The sequence below is a fragment of the Rhinolophus sinicus genome, linkage group LG02, assembly GCF_036562045.2.
Source record: "Rhinolophus sinicus isolate RSC01 linkage group LG02, ASM3656204v1, whole genome shotgun sequence".
NCBI lineage: Eukaryota > Metazoa > Chordata > Mammalia > Chiroptera > Rhinolophidae > Rhinolophus > Rhinolophus sinicus.
The window spans coordinates 104,480,102-104,488,579 of record NC_133752.1 but is presented as its reverse complement, the minus strand read 5'-3'; the positions used below and the strand labels follow the sequence as shown (position 1 = coordinate 104,488,579).

The window sequence follows — 8,478 nt, the reverse complement described above, 5'->3', positions numbered from 1 at the left end:
CGGTGGCTGAGCAAGACCCACCAGATCAAGACCGAGCTCCCTTCCGGGATTCAGGGCACTCTCCCATTTATCGCACCCCCCTCTTTACTTCTCCTGCATATTTTGCCTCATTAATGTCCCCTCATGTTCAGAATGGTGTCTTTCTCTGTCTTATTTAGCCAACTTCAGCCAGGATGCATTGACGTCTTCATCTTATAGGTTCTCAGAATTTTGCCAGGATGCTGTCAGTGTGGTTCAGACCCAACTGCATTTTGCATTTATGGCTCAATGCTTAATATATATGTAAAGCACCCAACTAAGCCATTAGAAATAACTTAATAGGAAGATGACATAATCACCACTCTCAGGCGGCCTGCGTGAAGATTTGGGGAGGCTAGCTGACACAGGGACCTGAAATACCAAGTGCCAAGGCTACAGGCGGGGGACAGGGGGCTGGGGCTGGAGGTGGAATGTGCTCTCTGACCTGCAGCCTTCAGGGCCCCAGGCTGAGCTCCCGGGCACTGCCCCCACCTGTCACTGCATTTCACCCAGTCCCTGGAGAGGCCCCAAAGCAGCTTCCCAGGCTCAGATGCAGGAACTTTCGAGGGCTGGGTCTGGAAGAGGCCCTTCTGGGTCACAGTGGCTCTGAGAGCTGGCCTCCCAGCACGAGGGCTCTAAGCTGGAGGTCTGCGCCAGCCAGGCGGGGGTCGGGGGGGGAGCTATAGGCTTCCTGGGAATAAGAGCAGGGCCTGTTTTCACCTGTTGTTCTCTGCCCTGACAGCTGTGGAGATGAATGAGCTGGGCCAGCGCGGAGAGGCTGGCTGCAGCCCCGGGTGGCCTGTGCACACACACACACCGTTGCCGTCATATCCTTTGGAATGTGACCGAAACTCAGGCTGACTCACAGCCTCCAGACCACGATGCCACGGCTAGGAGCTTCCACTGACCAAGCCTGAAGCTGGGCTGTCCCAGGATCCTGGGCTGCGTTCCTGCTGGCTGTGCCTCAGGAAGATCCCTCTCATTCTGGAATACAAGTGGGTCTGACGGAGGGGGCAGCATGGCTGCAGCTGTGTTTTCCATCAAGGTCAGTGCCGGCAGCCCCTCCAGGCCACACCTGTAACAACTGCTCCTCAGCCACCTGGGAGGCAGATGCAAACAGGTGACCCATGACAGCCACGGTTTCATGCCTTTCCCTGTTCATGGTGTTCAGAACTCTTTCTCTGTCACATTTAGCAAACGTCATCCAGGATACCTTGAAGTCCTTATAGCGTCTCAGGATTTAGGCAGGATGCTATCACAATAGAGTTTCTCATTGAGGTTTTCGATGCTTAACATATATGAAGCACCGAGCAAGGCCATTAGAAGTAACTTAAGTGCTAGCGTTGGAATAATCCAGAGACAATTAGCATGGTCTCTGCGCAAGGATAACACACAAATTTTGAAGCAGGCCATATTTTTGGATGTGTTAACTAACCTAATTGTGATGATCAATTGTGCAATGCAGACATACTTATATAAAATCACCTCTTTGTACACCTTAAACGTACACAATGTTATATGTCCATTAGACATCATAAAGCCGGGAAACAAAACCAAAAAAAAGAAAACACTTAAAAGGACGATGACACAGGGGGCCAGCCCGGTACCTCAGGTGGTTAGAGCTCCGTGCTCCTAACTCCGAAGGCTGACGGTTCAATTCCCACATGAGCCAGTCGGCTCTCAACCACAAGGTTGCCGGTTCGACTCCCACAAGGGATGGTGGACTGTGCCCCCTGCAACTAGCAACAGCAACTGGACCTGGAGCTGAGGTACGCCCCTCAAGGACAACAACTTGACTTGGGGGAAAAAAAAAGGCCTGGAAGTACACACTGTTCCCCCAATAAAGTCCTGTTCCCCTTCCCCAATAAAATCTTAAAAAAAAAAAAAAGTTAACAAAATACTAATGATTGCTTCTCCAAAGAAACAAAAGCAAATACTTTCTGTCAAGATTAAAATTAAAAAAAAAAGGATGATGACACAATCACCACTCTCATGTGGCCTGCTTGAAGATTTGGGGTGGCTTGCTGACACATGGGCCTGAAATATTGCAAGGCAGCACCAGAAAGAATACAGATCAGTGCCCACAGGGAGCTGCAGAAATGCTGACAGGATAGAGAATTCATCCGGTGTGCATGTCAGGAAAGTCGGAATGTTAGGAAGAACGGAGAAACATGGTTCTCTGTAAGATGCTGGAGTCAATGCCAGAAAGCAGGAAGACGAGTGTGTAGAACTGCCGAAATCCCAGGGAAGAGGGGGGGAAATGAACATGCTTCTGTGTTGGGGACGGCAGGAAGTCCATCTGGGGAAACTACAGTAGGCGCTATCTTTCCTAAACTACCAATTATATGGGATTAAATTTTTTTCTCATTACCAAAATAATTCATCAGTGTTTGTGGCTGAAAATTTGGAAAATATACATGAACAAGCAGAGGAAAATACAAATCATGTGTTTTCTCATTCACGGCAACCCTTCGTCCCTCCCGTCTCCTCTCTGCATGAGCATGGTTTTGCTAAATTGTAATTAGTTAAACAGAGCATCGATTCAGGGTATGTTTATCTTAGATTGTGCTATTGTTGCCTATGTTCAAAGATGGCTCAGCGACAGTGATGACCCTTCTGTGTGCAGGAGGGTTGGAAAGCGTTACCCTTTGGGAACCATGACCGTTATTCGTCACACCATCCCTTCGAGTTATCACCTATCTGGACATCTTTGTATCAAGCAAGGCCGGGCCCGCTACCTACCGTCTCCCCAGCCCATGACTGAGTCACCCACATTATCTCCATTTCCACCTTTGCTGCCCATAGTGTACGTCTGTGATACATCACGGACAGGGAGGCATATTTAAAGTACATCCAATAACCTCCCTCCCTCCCGCTTAACTGCTTTGGTTCAAGAGTAGTGAACCCACAAGGACAGGAAGATGTAGAAAAATAGCCATGTGCCCTCAGACGGGGTCCCCTTGGACCTCAAGGAAGCGTCCATCCTGGGAGAGGCAGTAACACAGACTGACACAATCACACAATATTTACAAGACTGACTATGTTCATGGGTTTGCCTAATGTAAGAGCTGGAGGGGATCGAGGCATCATCTGGTCTGTCCCCCCACCACTACATTTATATTACAGATGAGGAAACTGCTTCCAGAAACAGACTTATCCAAAGGTCTCTTGCAAAGTCCCCAAATGTGGGTTTCTGAGCCCCGATGTAAGTTCGTAGCATTTCTGGTGGCTTCCGGTTTGGGTGCATGCATGTCAGACGCATTTTTAGTGAGTTCATAGTAAGTCACTGTGACCCACCATCTTCCTCCAAAAGACTAAGTTGCCCAGAGCAAGTTGGAGGATGCAGGACCTCCCTCTGCTCCAAAGGGTTAAGTGGGGGCCGCTGATGTAAGTGCTGACCCCCCCCCACCCCCCCCCGTGTATGGACAAGAAAGGAACTCGGGGGTTCTTTTTCTTCTCTGAAAGCCAATCCCAGTGGAGTCGTTGAGGCTTTTAAAACTGACTGTCGTTACAGCTTGAAATGAATAACCATGACCTCAGCCATCACGCACGCAGCCCCTGCTGCAGTACATCCAGCATCGCGTTCTCCGGGCGTCCTGTAAATAACCCATGTCTGCGGAGCACATGTGAGGCCGACGGGCTGCCATCAGACATGGTTGTACTTGGAAGGCCAGAGATTCTAGCCCAGCGGACAGTACAGTCATCTGTTAGCGATTTCCCGCTCCCATTAAAACCAGACGCTGGATCCATGTGCATCGTGGCAGACTGTCATAAGGGATTCATTTTTATTGCATGGGCTCTGGTCTCTGAACCACATCACTTACAGCCCTTTGTGTTACCGTCGGGGGTGTGAAGTGAAATGATGATAATTGCATTGGGGTGAAACAGTTCACAGATTGTATGGAGATGGAATCCCGCGTTCACTGTGAGAACAGAAGGGGTGGAATCTAGATTCTAGGCTACAGAGACAAATACCACCACCCAAAAAAATACGAATGTCTAATCACTGTCAGCAAATCATGGTGTCAGGAAGTTTAGGCTGCATCTAGCTTAACTTTACAAGTGTCAGGCAATAGAGACCTAAAACCCAAACTTCAGGAGTAATTTCCAGCATTATGGGAACAATATGCCATTATTATTTTTACTATTATTAACCACAGCATATTAAAAATTTAGTTGTGATTAGCCTCATGGAGACTATAAAACACACAGGGACCAGCCAGAGAGGAGAACTGAGGTTTGTCCAGGTCCTTCCTTGGATTTGCTCCATGACCTTGGGCATGTCACAGACATGGAGCCTCAGTTTCCTCGTCTGTCAGATCAAGGGTTTCGATGACCCGAATTTCTCTCCATCTCTCACTCTCTAGGACTCTAAGCTCCATTATGATGTACGGAAATAAAATCATAGCAGTTAAAGTCACACATGACTTGAGAAATTACTGTCCCACTACAATGAACAAAGCTGGACGGCCACCACAGAAAGCATGTCAGGCAGGGAGGTCTGTGCCTCCCCAGAGGCCACGATCTAAGACGGCTGTATTTGCAGTGACAAGAACCCCTGAGCACACTGTAGAACTGGGGTTCTCACCCACAAAGTGCTGCAAAGTGCTGTCATGCAGGAGCTACTTTACGATGCAACAGCCTCTCCAGCCCCTTGGCTCTGCCTTCAAAGTAACCCTCCACCCCTAGGAGAAGAACCAATGTTACACTCTGGGAGAATGGACCCTGGAAATTGTATGGAGAATGGACTTTCGTCTTCAGGGAACACCTCGACTTCACAGAGCAGGCCTGACTTGGCTAAAAGAGACCCTCAGTTCCCCAGGGAGGCTCACCAGTCATGACAGTTCTACCAAATCCTAGGGGGTCGGGGGCCAGGAGGAGGTTTGCAACCAGGAGTTTGCAAACTGTCTTCTCTCTTGCTCTCTTTTGTTTTCTGCAAGTGACAGATGGATGCACTGGTGAGGAAGGTCAGCCTGATAAGTCATTTCCTCCTCCGAAGGCATTTGACTCACCTCTGCTTCATCTCGCACAAGTCTGCTCAGAACCAAACAGCATGGGTTTTTCTCCTGAGCTGTAATCTACCGGTGGTTCTTGACTGAGCCCACGCAGGTCATGTGGCTTGTGCCGGAAGCCCAGGGCTGAGGCTGTGGGGCTGAGCCCTAATCCTGTTTCTCCACTCTTAACTTAGCAGGGCCTAGAACGGGTCCCACTCATCTCTCTTCCGCCCTGGGGAACAGGAGAATACAGCTGCCCAGACTCAAAAGAGTGTGATGTCCAGCCATAGGGTCCAGTCGGGACCAGACCCCACTTGTCCTGAGCACACAGAAGGCCTGGGGACCTTGCCCATCACCAGCCTGGCCTTACAAGGAGGCTCACCAGCAGCTCTCACCAGGCTGGACACCCACCCAGCCATGAATGTCACACCCTGAGAAAAATGCAGAGCGTCATTTCCACTTTTAAAAAGTCTTAATTGCCCACCAACCACATTTCTTCAAGATTTACTCCCAAGCCTTGGTGGAGGGAACTGCAATGGACAGCGTAGAAGGAGAGAAGACGCTCCATCCTTCGCCCTTTTTTGCTCTGCTGTGTGCCTGTGGACACACAGTAGTAGCGTTTCACACACGCATGTACATGTGTGCACACACAGCTAGCGGTGACCATGCACGCACAGCCCCATCAGGTTAGGCAAAGCGAACAATGAATAGAATGAGTCCCGGTGAAGACAGACTTACCCATGGGCTCCAGCTCTGTTGGGAAAGCATGTGGCTACACCACCTGCCGCCCATAGAGGACGCTCTCGGCCTGCTCAGAGATTCCTGCCCATTCAAAGCTGTCACTCAGGGTCCGCCTGCATCACAGAATGGCTTGGGGCTGGTCCACATCACCCATCAGGCTGTCAAGGGTGCCTCCTGGAGGCACTGCGGGCACAGCGAATGCCACTGAAAAGTCACATGGCCTGAAGGCAGACTGAGGAGCTGGAGAGCACCAGGCTGTCCCTACAGATCTGCCCACTCCTGGAGGGGCCTGAGCACAGGCTGGAGGACCTCAGCAGGGTGGTGTTGGGGACCCGGGAACTTGCAGAAGCTTCCAAAGCCTGTTGATACCCACATTCCATGAGGGTGAGCTCACCTCCGGGGCACCAAGGAGTGACCTAGGAGCAGGTTTCCCCATAAATAAAACTTGTGGTGCCAGCTGAGAGAGGGAAAGAAGGCCATGGGCATAAGGGATGCTTCTCAGCCTCAAAGGGCCACTGAGGCAGCTGGCAAAGAGAGGGACCAGGCACCAGCGTCATGGGGCATGTGGAAATGTGAACCTGGAAGGTTTCTCTCCCTGATTTTTTTCCCTTTCCCCATCCAAACTCTGCTTCAATGTCCCTGAGTAAAAGGAGCAAGAAGATTACTAGCAACATTTACTGGGTACCTGGTGTGCACGAGGCCCGTTTATTATTAACTCATTTAATCCCCAGGGAGGCATGAGGCAGGGTGGGAAGCAGAAATAGCCTGCACATTTTTCTGACTTTTGTTGAGAGACGCGGAGAGAGACTTGAAGACACTTGCATGCAGAGGGATTTCCCCCAGACAAAAGTTTCATCTGGCCCGTGAGGCAGGACCCAAGGGAGAGAAAGAAGGAATGAGAGAGAGGATCGTAGTTTCTGGGGCAGGAGAGGGGTGGGGGACTTGTACCCATATTTTTGCTCCTCTGAGATGTGGAGGGGGTGGACCCATGAGCCTGTCCCACACCTCAAGCCTGACATGGAAGCACAGGGCCGGAGTGGTCACCAGACACGACAGTGGGCATCTCAAGTGCTCTGGTGTGATCTGAACACCAAGGGCCACACGACCCACCCCCAAAGCTTTTGCACTATTCGAGAGCCCCAGAATACACTACTTTGGCTGGGGAGGCCCAAGAAGGATTAAGTTTAAACTTCCAGCAGGCTGGCAGAAGACAGGAGTGAAATCAGCTGTTACTGATGGTTGTTATAGAAAAATAAAGTCAGCCCCATTCCTTTCATAAGCGGGTTTTTGGACTGAAATTCACACATGCTGCATTAATCTCCATTTCCAACTTACCACCCAGTAGTTCTTCATCGATTGCTTACTCAGTGACTGGATGAGCAGGTGAGGCAAATTGAGACATGGCTCTCAAAATGTGCTACCGGGACCCCTGGAGTGTCAGGTGCTGTCATAAAAGCCATAGACATTTGCTTTTTCCGCTCTCATCCTCTCACAGTGGAGTTTTCCAGAGGTGACAGGAGAGTGATATTGCAACTCATTGACTGCAGAAGCAGGTATAACGATCCCACTATCACCTGTTAAATCAGCCATTCAAACCATTTGCAAAATGTAGAATGATGTCACTCTTTTCACTAAATTTTCTTTTTTGTTTTGGAAAACATAGTTATTAATCATAGAATATTTTATGATAGCAATTCAATGAGTTTATTTATGTATTTTAATGAATTAATAAAGCATATGTTTTTACATGTCTCAGCTTTAGTTCTATCAGTCCCAAATTGTTTGGGAACTGCTGTAACAAAGAGCAGGAGTAGGGATGAGGTGGGAGGCACAGGAAGGTAGATTTGCAACTGGCTGTTTGACCTTGAACAAGCCATTCGACCTCTCCAGGCACAGGACCCAAGGGCTGCAAGGGCTCCATCCTTCACAGTCTCTAACTTCACAGGAGAGGCAGTAAAGTCAGAGGGTCCCTCCCTGAAATTCCGGCTCCCTTCAGCATGCCATGGGAATGCCACAGCATGGGTTTGCTGGCTAAAAATAATTGCCCTAAGACCTGGGAGTCAGAGGGCTCCTCCCAGAGCCAGGAGGGGGCTGATGTCAGCACCCCTGAGACGCAAGCATTCCTGAGTGGCTCAGGTCTGTGGGTGACTGCTCAGGAATCCACCATCCTTTTGTGCTCCAGAAATGTCACCTCTGATCTCTGCTTGAGCCCAGAGTGTGTGAGCGTTTGTGTGTGCACATGCGTACATGCGTGTGCATGTGTGTGTGTGTGTACACGTGTGTGTTTGTGCGTGTGCGTGTGCGTGTGCCTCCCCTCCATCAAATGCTAGGAGTAATCCGATTCAGGCTCTGACGTCTTTTCAGGGAAGCCTCAGCCCAGAGACAAAGCTCAGAGCTTTGTTTTTCAATCCAACCACCGCTGCCCCACGTTGTGGCTTCAGCAAACAGAAATGCTGAGGAGAGGGTGGGGTTGTCATTCCCAGCAGCAATGAGATCCTTCCCTTTCTCCCCCCACCCACCCAGCACTGGAGCCCACACTGCTTTGTGGGGTTATTGGAAACCTGCTCTGAAACACTGTTATAAATACCGAATAATAAATAAACATGAGTTATTTCTGAAATGTACCCAAGAATAGCCAGCTGCCCAAACCACCAAGGTTGTTCTTCAGATCCTGGGAAAAATAGAAATGTGGGTATGGTTTATTTTTCCATTGCCCACAGCAGAA

General features: G+C 49.7%; 1 pseudogene; it reads left to right on the top strand.

Moving 5' to 3' along the window:
• Nucleotides 1–1,341: 1,341 nt before the first annotated feature.
• Nucleotides 1,342–1,437, top strand: LOC141570260 (U6 spliceosomal RNA; annotated as a pseudogene).
• Nucleotides 1,438–8,478: the final 7,041 nt, after the last annotated feature.